Source organism: Lathyrus oleraceus, chromosome 5 (genome assembly GCF_024323335.1).
Source record: "Lathyrus oleraceus cultivar Zhongwan6 chromosome 5, CAAS_Psat_ZW6_1.0, whole genome shotgun sequence".
In the NCBI taxonomy this organism is placed as follows: domain Eukaryota; kingdom Viridiplantae; phylum Streptophyta; class Magnoliopsida; order Fabales; family Fabaceae; genus Lathyrus; species Lathyrus oleraceus.
In genome coordinates, this window is record NC_066583.1 from 619,359,034 (window position 1) to 619,372,998 (window position 13,965).

Consider the following 13,965-nt stretch of genomic DNA (forward strand, 5'->3'; position numbering starts at 1 on the left):
TTTGAAAGTTCTCAAAATCTTGACTTTGTTTTTAAACTAAAAAACTTGTTATATAGTCTGAGTAAGCTCCCAGAGCTTGGTATGATAGACTAAGTAACTTCCTTTTGGAAAATAATTTTACCAGAGGGAAAGTGGACACAACTCTCTTTTGCAAAACTTATAAGAATGATATTCTGGTTGTGCAAATTCATGTTGACGATATTATTTTTGGTTCTGCTAATGCTTTGTTGTGCAAGGATTTTGCTAAGATAATGCAAGAAAAGTTTGAAATGAGTCTGATGGAAGAACTCAAGTTCTTTCTGAGAATCCAGATTGATGAATGTTCAGAAGGAATGTACATTATTCAGAGCAAATATACAAGGGAACTTCTAAAAAAGTTCAACTTGCCAGAATGCAAGCAAGCAAAAACTTTAATGCATCCTACATGCACTATGGAGAAAGAAGAGGTAAACAGTAAGGTAAGTCAGAAGCTTTTCAGAGGTATGATAGGCTTTCTCCTATATGTAACCACTTCTAGACCTGATATTTTATTTAGTGTCTGCTTATGTGCTCGCTTCCAATCAGATCCCAGGGAGACTCACTTAATTGGTGCTAAGAGAAACTTTAGGTACCTGAAAGTGAAGCTAACGGAAATATACTCGAAACGATCACACGCTCGAACATACAACAAAGTCGCCATCGAACTTTATTTATTCCCGGAGGAAAGGGAAAACATCGACAAAACCCGGGGGAAAGAGATATGCTGGGTAAGGAAGTTAGTTATGCAAGGGGGAGGTATTAGCACCCTTAACATCCATGGTACTCCATGGGAACCGTTTTAATTGTTCTTGCTCGAATAGGTGTTATATCTAAATATTACTCACAAAAGAATGAGGGAAAAGGAAATAAAATAGATAAAGTGCTCGGTGAGGATTGGAGTCTCATGCCTACGTATCCTCATAGTGCAATAAGGAATTCAGAGCTCTGTAGTTCAAAAAACTAGTGGTGAGAGGTGAAAATAAGTTGTGATCAAGGTATGGTCTGTACCAAAGAACTATCTGATTTAAACTCCAAAAGCGTGGAAAGATGAACCCAAGAGTAAACCGGTATGAACCAACAAGTGAGGGCCTACAACACAGTATCACTGTATTGGAACAACCGAAAAAGAAAGGAATTAAGTTTTTGGTTTTATAGCATAAACAACTTTTGGTTCACAAAGGAAGTACAAGAGGAAGTTCAAAGTAGTACTACATTTGGCTCAAAGAATAGGTATATCACATGGAGTGAATGAAGGTAGATTATGAATGCATGGCAATGAATGGAATGAAGTGACCAAAGTCACAGAATTGAATATTTAGTAACGAGTGACTGGAAAGGTATACTTGAAATCAAAGGTGAAATTGTATTGAACTCCATAGGAGAAATGTAATTTGTACCATAAAGGGAAGATGGCATGAACCATAAGTGAGGGCCTATAACACGGTATCACTGTATGGTCGAGCCAAAAAAGAAGAATTAAATGTCTGGGGACAATCCAAACAACTCTAGGCACAATTGCGGACTATCGCTATATCGTCCTAAAAGGGTATATATGGAATTCCAAAGAAACCGTATTTCAGTGTCAAAGGAATAATATGTCCCTAGGTGAACGGTTTATGATCGAAGGTAGATAATGGATCATGAAAGATATGAATGGTGCCCTAAGGCGGAAGGATGAATAATAAATAAGTATGCTCGCGGAGGATTCTAACCCTCGTGCCTACGTATTCTCATCATGCGATGAGAAAATCAAAGCAATCGTAGTTTAGCCTACTACGGCTGAAACAAAAGGGAATGAGATTGATTTGCCAGGGTTCAACACCCTTCAAGGCTGAAAATAAGTTCCAAGGAGCATGACCTTCAACGTAAGGTATCACTACCAAAGTTTATAACTGATGATGTCAAGGAATCGAATTGCCAAGGTTTATCACCTACAAGGCGAAGAGAATCAAATACCAGAGTCTAAGAATCTCAGGGCTGAGAATTGAATTGAATAACCAAGGTTTAACACCTCACAAGATAAAGAGAAACAAATTCCAGAGTCCATGAATCTCAAGGAAAAAATCTGAATTGAATAGCCACGGTTTAATACCTTACAAGGAAAAGAATGGTGCCAAGGTCTAATGCCTTACAAGGCAAAGAAAGTTATATGCTAGAGTCTATGAGTCTCAAAGTAGGGAGCTGAATTATCGAGGTTTACCACCTTTCAAGGTAAAGAACAAAGTATGCCATAGTTTATGACTCTTAAAGCAAAGCACTGAATTGGATAGCCAAGGTTTAACACCTTACAAGGCAAAGAGAAGTAGACATGCCATAGTCTACGACTCTCAAGGCAAAGAACCGTGCCAAGGTTTAACACCTCACAAGGTAAATAATTGGTTGGAAGAGGGTGTAAAACCACAAGTTGCTGATAGCAAAAGACGTTCCACTATTAGGGTGTTGAAAGATTGAGATTTGCTTGAAGAATACTTGTCAATTGCATGATTCAAATTGCACTAGAGTTTAGGAATGAGGGCGAGTGATTTGAATAGCTAGGGCCTACGCCCCGTACACAAAGTCACTCTAGACAAGGATAGGATAAACTTCGTCTCATCATTCCTTATTACTTAAGGCTCGTAGCTTGCAACTTGAATCAAAATTAACAAGTTACTGACATGAGATCTTGCGTGTTGATCTTATTGATGTAGTACCACTTGTTGTAGAAGAAGACTTGACAATCATGTAATTCAAATTATGCTAAATTCTATGAATAAAGGTGTATACGATGAGCCACGGTCCAAACATCCCGCACCCAAAGATATTCAGAATGAGGGTACAAATTCTCCAGTCTCATCCCTTCTCTATTGCTTAGGGTTTATGCCACACACTTTGAATTATGATTGACAAGTGTTGATAGAAGCCTTTGATTATTGATATTTATGATGTCATGTTGTTTATTGTATTTAAGAGGCTTGACAATTATTTGATGTGAATTGTGCTAAAGCCTATGAATAAGGGCGAATGCTTTGAATAGCTAGGGCCTATGCCCCGTACGCAAAGTCATTCTAGACAAGGATAGGAGAAACTTTGTCTCATCATTCCTCATTACTTAAGGCTTATAGCTTATAATTTGAATCGTACTTGTCAAGTGTTGACACCTTTGTTGTGCTTGAGAATGTAGTCCATTTTGCTAGTTATGCTTGATTGATGTTGACTTGAAGTCTTGATCTTGCATTTGAACCTTGAGGTCTTGAGCTCCTGAGATTTAGCGTATCCATAATAGCTTGAGCGCAATGAACTTGCCAAATCAAGTGATCAAGGGTCTTTTGATCACTTGAAATAGGCTTGGGGTTTACAGCACGATTACAAAGGATTTGGTTGACCAAAGTGACCTTTGGTCAACACTAATCAATGAGATTAAAATAATAGTTGAAATATGTACAATGATATCCTATTGAATTAATCAGACAATTATAATTAGGAGCCTTAACACTAAGGGATCATGCATTAAAACCAAGATTTTAAGCCCTAAGGACAAAATGGTCATATTCTAAAAATTGACTAATTTCTAACAAACAAGGTTCAATTAAAATTAATTAACTCATTAATCATGACCAAAATCTAATTAACATATTTAGCATTCTAATTCTAAATCTAAAATCAACATGTTTCTAAAATTAATATTTAATTAAAACTATATTAGGCCTAGTATTACTTAAATTTCTACCTAAAGTTTCTAACTAAAATTCAATTATCCTAATCATCCTAGTCAAAACAATGTATAAACATACCCTAATTTAAGCTTACTAATCTAATTAATCATTTATTCCATAAAGAACACTTAAATTAATTAAGATTCTAAATCAACCTAATTAATTATGATTATTCTTAAACATAATATTGATTAGTAATTATTTATAGAATAATAAGCATAAATAGAATGGGCTTAGAACTGATCCAGCCCCAAAATGGAGCTTTGGCCAGCAACAAAAGGATTAAGATTCTGGCCAATACAGGGTGGTGGCAATTCTGCTAGTATGGTTAGTAAAATATTTAGAAAAAATTTCTGCTTTGAGATGAAAATTCAAATTACCGTTCATAAAATTCCCCTCCCTTATTGAACTATGCTGCTGAAATGAATACACTTTTACTGCTATGTTTATGCACTTAACCTTGTTGCTTCTAGAGCTTACGACAGTGCTAGTAATTTGTGTTTAAGCAAAATTCTGAAAGTGGCTTAGCTTTCCATTATGTCTTTGCAGGTTGCGTGATTTAGAGGCTGTTGGAAATTCAGTTATGGATTAGAATTCTACTCCTCACGCCATGAAACACCGGCTGAACCTCCACTGCTCACAACCTATGTGTTGTTCCCGTAATGTTAAAAAGTGAAGAATCCTATTGATTACTTACCGAATTGCAATCAACTAGTTAGTAAAAACCATAATGAACTGTTAATTGAAATATCAAACTTTCTGTAATTGAATATTAATTTTGGAAGTTGTTAGAAGTTAAATTGTTAGTTGTGTTAATGAAATCGAAATGACATTCAATTCGAAATAAAAAAAAGGGAATAAGTAATGTATGCTTTATTGTTTGGGTTGACTCTACCAGATATGGGTTACTTGATAGCGAATCGCTATAATGTTGTACTTGTCTGTTTAGGCAATCCTATATCTGGTAACTCATATCTGGTAACCCATATCTGGTAGAGTCAACCATTTTTCAGGTGGCTGTGAACCAAAGGATTTTATCATCAAAGATTCTCTCACTTCTGACAACCGATTCGAAAATAACTTGTCATACAAAGTTGACCTATCCTTGTCTATTATTTCCAACCCCAACTCTCTGCAAACCATTGGCCAACCATCCTCACCATATCCATGCAATGACTCTAAATCCACAATTATCATCTGATTCAACATTAACTACATCTTCAATGTATGACCTAATATGATTAGGAAATTGAAGAGTGAATTGTGGTTGCTTCTTTGATAATTTTAACTTCTTCGAAGTCTGTGATGGTTGAGATTGCCTTTGTGAAGATTGAGATGCCTTATCAACATACTCATGATACGAAGGGTCCCTATAAACATCATATTCTGCTGGTTTTTTCCTTTCTTCTTCACTCCTCCTTTGGTTTTTAGTTTCTCAGGTGGTGGACACAATAGAGTCATTGTTGGGTATGCTAGTTCACATACCCTACTCTTTAATGCCCTTTTCCCAATAACATCCAATGACCTAAATCGTTTCCACAATTCATCCATTGCACAAGTCATATCCATCTCTGATCCATCATTTGCACCTACCTCTAACTCAACTTCCATAGTTAGTTTCCTCCAATGAACATGAACAACATCTATGGGTATCGGTATACCACCTAGTGTGTATCTTCCTAACTCACAAGCACAAGGTAACCCATAAGATGTTCTAAGAGTACAACCACATATTTGCTTGTTAGTTCCAACATAATCAACTCTCAATAACTCTTCAGCAATACGTCTCAAAGCAGCTTGCGATACGGAACCACGCAAATAACCATAAAAGAGACTTATGTGCGCGTGCTCAACTTCGTAAAAACTCTTTTGAAAAGAAGCTCTAATGTTTCCCAGTTGTAACCTCAAGTTATTATTCATAGCTTCCCAACATTTGACCATGTCACCTATACTGTTTCCTAACACCTACTTTAACTTCCAATGAGCAGATTCAACCCTAAAATTATTGAAAATAACACATAAAAAATACATAGAAAAAATATCACATATAAAAATAACACATAAAAAATTATAAGACGTATCAATTAGTCGTTGTGTTACCCAAATGTAGCATTCGATTAATCCATGCTCCAACAAATCTATGCCTATGTGGAGTCAACCATGTGTCTTTCACATAATTCATAAATTCACTATGATCAACACATGCTTGCTCAAGTTGATGCAACCTGTTGACCATACTCAACCTCATCACTAGCCCAAACAACTTCCATCCATAATGTGTCTATCGTCTTTTGCAGGTCATTCACCACATGTTGTTTGCATTTGACACCAACGTTTTATAATGTGAAATCTACATAGCAAATTAATCGACCTGGAAAACACAATTTCAACTGCTTTCATCAAAGCAAGATCTCTATCTGTCAAAATCACTTGTGAACACAAGTCTTTCTTCACAAACAACTCTTTTAGTTTTTCCAATACCCAACAAAAATTCTCTGTCCGCTCAGACTCCATATGCGCAAATGCAACAGCAAAAGTCAACTCGGTTGATGTCATGCCAACAATTTCAAACAAAGATTGTCTATATTTGTTTGTCTTGTAGGTGCTATCCATAACTAACACAATCGGAAAAATATTCAACAACTTAACTGAAGGGCCCAAAATATCTCTCTCACAACTTCCGAGTCATCCTTTTTTCTACTCAAATAGACATAGCCTGCATCCTCAATAAGCTTAAACAGATGTTGTATCTCACTTCTAGGACCTCTTATCTCTTTTTGTATCACACTCTTATGCTTGTATACTTGCGTAATCCGAGTGATATTCTCAGGATCTCGGTCTTGCAAGGAAAGCAATATGTGTCTAGGTGGTACATGTCTCTTTGTCAAATCAGCGACATGTTGTTTCTCATCTGTAGTCAACCTACCAATAAATGAATGACCTTCTAATCTATCAGGTAAACCATGATTATGTAACCCACATTTTACATCAATCTTCCAACCAGGCCCATCTTTTGCCGGAGTCGACCTGATTTTAAATGGGCATCCACATTTCTTGGACGCACTTTGGATACCACTATCAATACTCTTGTGTTTCCCACCTTTATCATAATCAAATATTAATTTGTTATTTCTCCCTCTCTTCCATGTTTCAGTATCTGAACGACTGATACTAACAGTTACTTTATTATCGATTCCAACCTCTTTAATCCATCTGATCACCTCTTCTCGTGTACCAAATCTTTTAGTCGTTATAAACGCATCAGAAGTATCTACACATATTTGGGGAAGATTTTTCATTCCTCCACAATAAAAAAAATTTAAAAAAAAAAGAAAAGAAAAAAGCAAACCGGAACACTTCTTGAAAGAGTTCCGGAACACATAATACACAAACCGGAAGACTTCTTCAAAGAGTTCCGGTATGTGTCACTTTGTTTACCGGAACTTCCGGTTCATTACTTTGTGTGTTACAGATATCTTTTGTGAAGTCTTTCAATTTGAAAAAAATACATACCGGAAGTCTTTTCCCAGGAGTTCTGGTGTGAGGGTGAAATGTGTAATTTTTGAAAGTTTAACTAAATGGTAAAAATGAAATGATAAATTGGTTAAAACCAGTGTGGAATTTGAATTTTTTAAGAATGGTAGAGGGTTACAAAGTAAATTTTTCTAATGTTTGGGTCTCAAGACCAAAATGAAAAAACCCTAAAAGGTCCTTAGATGAAGCTACGGTTAATGTTTTAAATGATTCCGGTTGCCGTCACAACTCCCGTTTGGCACGTATTGGAGCCTATCCGTCGCGGCTGAGCTCGCGTCGCCACCTTCGTCAACTTCGTTGCTGCGACACGCAGTCTCTTCTCCTCACAGCGGAATCGAAACGGTGGTCGTGAAGAGGCAAACGCTCCACATCAACAGTTCAGGCCTCGTGAATTTAACAACTAACTACGTGGGTTAAAGCGAACTTACCGGCTTCGACGCGTTGTTGATGTTGAATAATGAAGATGGATGAAGATGGATGATGCAGGTGAATTCTCGATGAAGGTGGGGTAGAAAATGCCTTTGAATTTCTCTCCCCAATTTTCTCCTCCGCTTCTGTTTCTGTTTTGATTGTGAAGTTCCCTCGGAAGCTTTGTTTTCTTCGAATTGTTTTATTTGATGCCTTCTATTTGGAGCTTGTTGATTTTGGCCGATGGATTCTGCAGGGTTCGAAGAATTGAGGGAAGGGGGAGATTCGAAGGTTCTGTTATGGTGGTTCTTGGAAGGTCATTTGAAGATTGAAGACGGTTTGAGGGCGAGTGAAGTTGACATAAGATGAAGATTGAAGGATGATGAAGATTGAAGGATGATGAAGATTGAAGGATGATGAAGATTGAAGAATGAACCATCCTCTTGAAGATGCAAAAAGGTGAAATATTTATAGTTTTTTTTCGGTTATCAAATCAATTATAAATGTGAGTGAAATCCAACTGAAATTCAATCAAAATTCAGTTGTTAGTTACCAAATGCGAATGCTGTTAGAGTGTTAGTTATCCATCTGAATCAGTTAGAGTTTGTAACTTCTTGAGTTATGATGTTAGTTATTTCTGTTTCAGGTTATAAATGGTTTAGATGTTAGTTGGATGGGAGTTAGGTTAGTTTTCTACATTGTGAACTAATAGATTGAAACAGAAAAATGTTTGGCTCCATTTCTGTTTGTTGCAAGTTATATTATTCAATGAACTAGGTTGGTTAATGAACTGTTTTGCTTTGATGTGTTTGATTATAATGAATTTGTTCATGGCCCTGTTATAAATTGTCGAAATGCTGCCGATGATGAACACACGAGTCTTTGTTATTCATATTGTCCTGTTTTGGAATGGTGTGTGCCATCGGACAATTCACGAGCTCTGCTTGCACATGATTCAAAATCTTTTGTATGGACTCTATCTATGAGTGGAATATTTTAGTAGGATGTGTCGTGTTTTGTTCTGGTTTTCCTATGGTGAGTTGCTTGGTTTCTATGCATTGTCCTTGACTTGCTGTGAAATTGGTATGCTGTTGTCATGTTTTTTTTTTCATTTGGTTGATTTGGCTTGAAGGATATTGTGTTTGATCCTGAAATGCAGGTGATGGCAATGCTTGGAACATCACTGTTGAGTTATTTGAACTTCACCATGCTAGCCAAAACTCATTATCTATTTATGAATCTGAATTAAGTAATGTGTGTATGGTTTTGTTTTGTAGGCTCATGGAAGTAAAAATTATTCCATCACAAGGAATGCGAGAGCTTGAAAGAAATTTGGCAATGACTTAGTTGGAATATGGATGCTCCATGAGTTGCTTGGACTTGAAGAAAATATGCCATGAATTAAGAGATTAGAAGTCAAAATATGTTATGTTAAGTTGTAATTGTATTTTTTGGTTTAATCTTTGTAATATTCAATGTAAGGCCATAGATTAATGTTTATGGATATTTGACAAGTGCATGGAACTTGAATATTTGGAAATTGGAATGATGAAAGTTATTTGGAAATGCTTGATTTATGGCTTATGATGGAACTAGGTGGATGGAAATGAAAGTTGAACATTGAATGGAAAACATGATGAATTGGAATGGGATTGTATTAAATGTTTCGAATTTAGAATAGATTTAATCATATGAATTGAATGGTTGAAGATTCAAAAAAGACTTTAGTTTGTGTCATTGTAAGAACGGTCATGGTTTAGAAAGGTTTATGCACAAACTTTAAACATGAAAATAGATCATAGCCTTTGAAATGGACATGGATTAAAGATGAATCGCTTGAGAATGGCTCATGGAATATGGTTGATTTTGGTCAACTGGTTGACCAAAAAGTAAACAGGTGACCAAAAGTCAACTTATGCCACAATACATAATTTCTAATTAAAGTGAATGTTCTAATGAACCGATGCAAAAAATGTGAATTCACAAGACCATTTTCCCCAAACAACCAATTGAAAACAAGTACCATGAATGAATGAAGAAACCTTAATGATTATGAAATGATTGGACCAAACAAACAATGAATCCTTGTACCAACTAATTATAAATGAACCTTGACACACAAAGGGGCCAATGAGTGAAACCCGGACTAGGTGATGACCAAGATAGGCAATTGATGAAGTGACAACATGTAATGAGATATAAGCATGCCTTAGATCAATCATAACAAGCCAAGGACTAGGGTTTAACTGGGTCAAAGTTCAACAACCAAAGGCCTCCACCACAAGCAATGCATCAATGCCCTAAGCCACACAAAGGTTTTCGCACCCCTCAAAGCAAGCCACAAGGTTCAACAATCTCAAGATCAATGTACTAGGTTCTAATGTGAAATGGACACCAAAGTGCAACCTCCAAGGCCATGAGCACCTATCAATTAGGGTTTAGAGGCCAAGTCCATGCACATGAGGTCAAGCAACAAAATGCCAAAGGAGCAAAGATCCAGAACTAGGGTTTGGATGCCCAGATGAATACCATGGTGTAATCTTCAAGAATCAAGGTCTCAAAGAATCCAGCAATCAAGGTTTCTCCACATGATGAGCAATACCAAAATCTTGAATCTATGATGTTTGTTAGTAAAAATTAATCATGGATGAATGGTGCACATGTATGAACTATAAATAAGTATAGATGAATCTCAAATTATAGGTTAGATGAAAAAGCAAAAGGGAGGGAAAATTTTGGGGTACAACATATGTAAATGTTTTATTCTGAACATTAAAGACAATCTAAACAAGTTTGATTCTAAGACACAAAAATGTATAATGTTAGGATGCTCTGAACGCTCTAAAGGCTATATAGTAAATAACACTGAAACATAAATTATTGAGGAATCAATTCATGTTAAATTTGATGATAAGCTTGAATCTGAAAAGTCAAAGCGAGTTGAGAAGTTTGTAGATCTGGAAATTACCTTTTCAGGATCTGAAGGTAAATAATCAGAAGCTAAAGAATCAGAGGCAAAACACACTGTAACTATTCAACCAGAAGCTGCTGAAGCTCAAACATCTCTGAGTAAGCACTGTAGCGGGAAATTCATGATCATCAAGCTATTGACAAACTAGAGATCAAATAACAAGAGTCGCCACCGCGCTTTTATTGTTTCCAAGGGAAAAGGGAAAAAGTACGAACAAAACCCAAAAAGTAAGAAGTTTTCAAATAAAAACTAATAAAAGTCAGAGATCACAGGTAAGGGGGTTGGTTACACAGAGGGAAGGTGTTAGCACCCAAAGTGTCCTATGTACTCATAGGGAGCCCTTTTTGTGTGCATATGTATTTTGTACAAAGTGATGTTTACAAACAAATAGAATGGGGGGATGAGAAAAGAATTCATTGATTATATTTTTGTGTTTGACAAGACCTTCGGTCTTGTGCCTACGTACCAACATAAAAATGAGGGATCAAAACCTCGTAGTTCGTGATTCAAATTTCAAAATGGGTACATTGATTTTAACAAAATTTAAGTTTGAAAGGCACAAAGGCCTAAAATGATTTGAATGAGTTAGTTCTTTTTGGCTTTTTGAAAGTTTAAGTCAAGTATAGTTAAGTTTATTTACAAGTTTGATTTAAGAAAAGAAGTTTGAAAATGCAATGGCATAAGGCCAAAGTTTCTATCTTTTTGCAAAAAGTGGTCAAAGTTTAGAACAAAAGTAGTTCACACAAAGAAGATTTTAAAAAATGGAGGGAGAGATTTTGAAATTAAAGAAATGGGGAAAAGATGAAGAGACTATCCTATATACAAAAATTAAAAGTTTAGAGTTGAAAAGATCTGACCAAATGGGTAGCAATCCAATAGACAAGTATGTCAATAGAAACCCATAATTCCCTTGGACTTTTTAGAATCAAACAACACACAAATGCACAATTATCTCATCTTGAAGAGCAAGACATCAAATAAAGATGGTCTCATCCAAGCTTATCCATTTCACGATCTTCTTCAAAATAGCCCATGTAACAGATGAATTCCTCACAGGTTTAAAATAACAGCTTCACAATGATCAAATTGTAGATGAACTTAGAGAGGTCTTCAAAGAGGCATCATATGAAGTTCAAATTGCAAGCACTTGATTCTTCAGCATGTTGGCATTGGCCAAGTCCTTTAGCATAGGACGTTGCCTAGATTCTAAGTCCATTTGTCCAAGATCAAGCCAACAGGCCACTCAAAAGTTTTTTTAGGGGTTTTGTTATTATTATGTGCATTAATGGTCAAAGACCACACAAACAAGCAAAGTATATACAAACAAAATATATCACACAATTTGGTCCAAATGGACAAAGTGAAGATTGCATTAACATAAACAATTAGAATGATATGAACAATGGCAAATGGAATAGAGTGCTAAAAGTAAATTGCATTAAAGTAAAAGCTAGAAATTAAAAGTTAGTAATTAGTAGGTTAGAAGTTAGTTTTGTTTTGCTTTTGCTTTTCATTTCAAGACATTCTTTGGAGAACACTCAACCCACTTATCACAAGCATGGATCCTTGAACCAAAACATCTTCCAAAGGAAGGAAAGAAGGCCAAGTTTTCACACAATACCATGAAAGAGGGGAGACTTACAATATCACTAACTAGAATGTTTATGCCTTTGATGTCACAAATTTAGCGCTATGTTAAGCAATCGTAATTGGACTTATGTAGAAATCACAACTATTTGAGGCCGGACAATAGAATTTTGGTGTTAATGCATGTTAGAGACATAGTATAATGAACTATGCTCATGAAACATACCACACACAAAAAATATGCAAAAGGCGTGGCCTAATCTCATCCATACTCATGTCAATTTTTCAATCAACTAGCATTAGGACTTTGAGATGTCATAGGCCAAATGGAATGGATGAATTAAGAAGAGGAATGAGATGAAGTGGGAGGGGAAATAATGAAATCACAAATTGGTCAAATGAGGACTTTTACCAAATTAATATCATTCCTAAAATTTGGTTTGTCCAATTCCTAAAATCTCATCAAAACACCAAAGAAATGACCATGAGATTTATCATAGTTCAAACAAGGTCAAAGGACCTTGGAGAAAAAAATCATAATTTTTGGACATTTAAAAATATTTTTAAACAATTAAAAACAAATGAAAAATCAATTAATTCATGAAAAATATTAATAATGATTCAAAAAATAATTTTAATTCAGAATATGAAATAGAAAAATATTTGAATTTTTTTGGTGAAAGTCCCATATTTTTTGGATCAATATTGAATTTAATATGAATTATTAAAAATAATGCAATTAAAATAAAAATTCAGAAAAAACAAAAATACGTGGACCATCTGATCTCCCTCATTAATTGAGGTGGCAGATCAGATGCCCAGGAGCGCGCTATCCACCATAGACCTTAGTCAGCACGTGGCAACTTTGGTAATCAAGACCAACACTCAAAATTAAAACGTAATGGATGGATCATGTGGTTCAGAGCCTTGCCAACTCATCGCCGGAGCCAGAGCTCTGGTCATCTTCTCCGATGGACCTCACCGGACTGGTCCACCATGAACCATCACCAAAGTTAAAAACAAGGACATGATCTTAAAGAAAAAATGGCACTGGGCTCGAATCTGACCTCCATTCACTCCAACTCCAAGTATATTGAGAGATACATGGAGTTGAAATTTGAGGTACATGAACTGAGTTGCTTCGATTTGGCCTTAAAGAAACTCAATCTTCTTGCCTACATTGGGAGGACTTCAGATAACCAAAGAATCAATAGAATTGAGCAAGAATTTGAGAGAATCGAAGAGTTCAAAATTTCTGGAAAATACCTTCAATGCAGGTCTGGATTCGATGGATCTTGATCTTGCTTGTGCTTGGTCTCACTCCACTTGCTTGCAGGAGAAGGATTGAATGGTTAAAAAGCTATGGATTCCTGGAGAATTGAATTCCAAAACAGTGGAGATTCAGGCTTATCCTTTGCAAAGTGAGGGTTTGAAATGGGGGATCAAAGTTGGCGCCAATGTGTGTCAAATTCTGAGCAATTGAAGCTCTATTTATAGCTGAACTGGTTGATAATTGCACCTTCAAATTCACTTTCCAATTTTGGAAAATGGTGATGCAATGGTGCATGGGCGCGCATAGTCCCATGAAATGATTGCTTGTGGTCCACAAATGAATATCAGATGCTCTGAAATAAGCTTTGACTGCAAGGCAAATGCACATTGATGTTTGAAGCTTGATCCTTGCCAAGTGATGTCACCCTGTTTAAGCCATGCGCAACCTATGAACTTCTTGTCCAAAATGAATGAATTTAAGCT

At 36.0% G+C, this 13,965-nt stretch overlaps 1 long non-coding RNA gene across 1 annotated transcript; it reads left to right on the top strand.

The window, feature by feature from the left end:
• Positions 1-7,384: 7,384 nt before the first annotated feature.
• LOC127087135 (uncharacterized) lies at positions 7,385-9,218 on the top strand. Its single transcript, XR_007789788.1, has 3 exons — positions 7,385-7,747; positions 7,909-8,111; positions 8,930-9,218. It is a non-coding gene; the product is annotated as an uncharacterized LOC127087135 (long non-coding RNA).
• Positions 9,219-13,965: the final 4,747 nt, after the last annotated feature.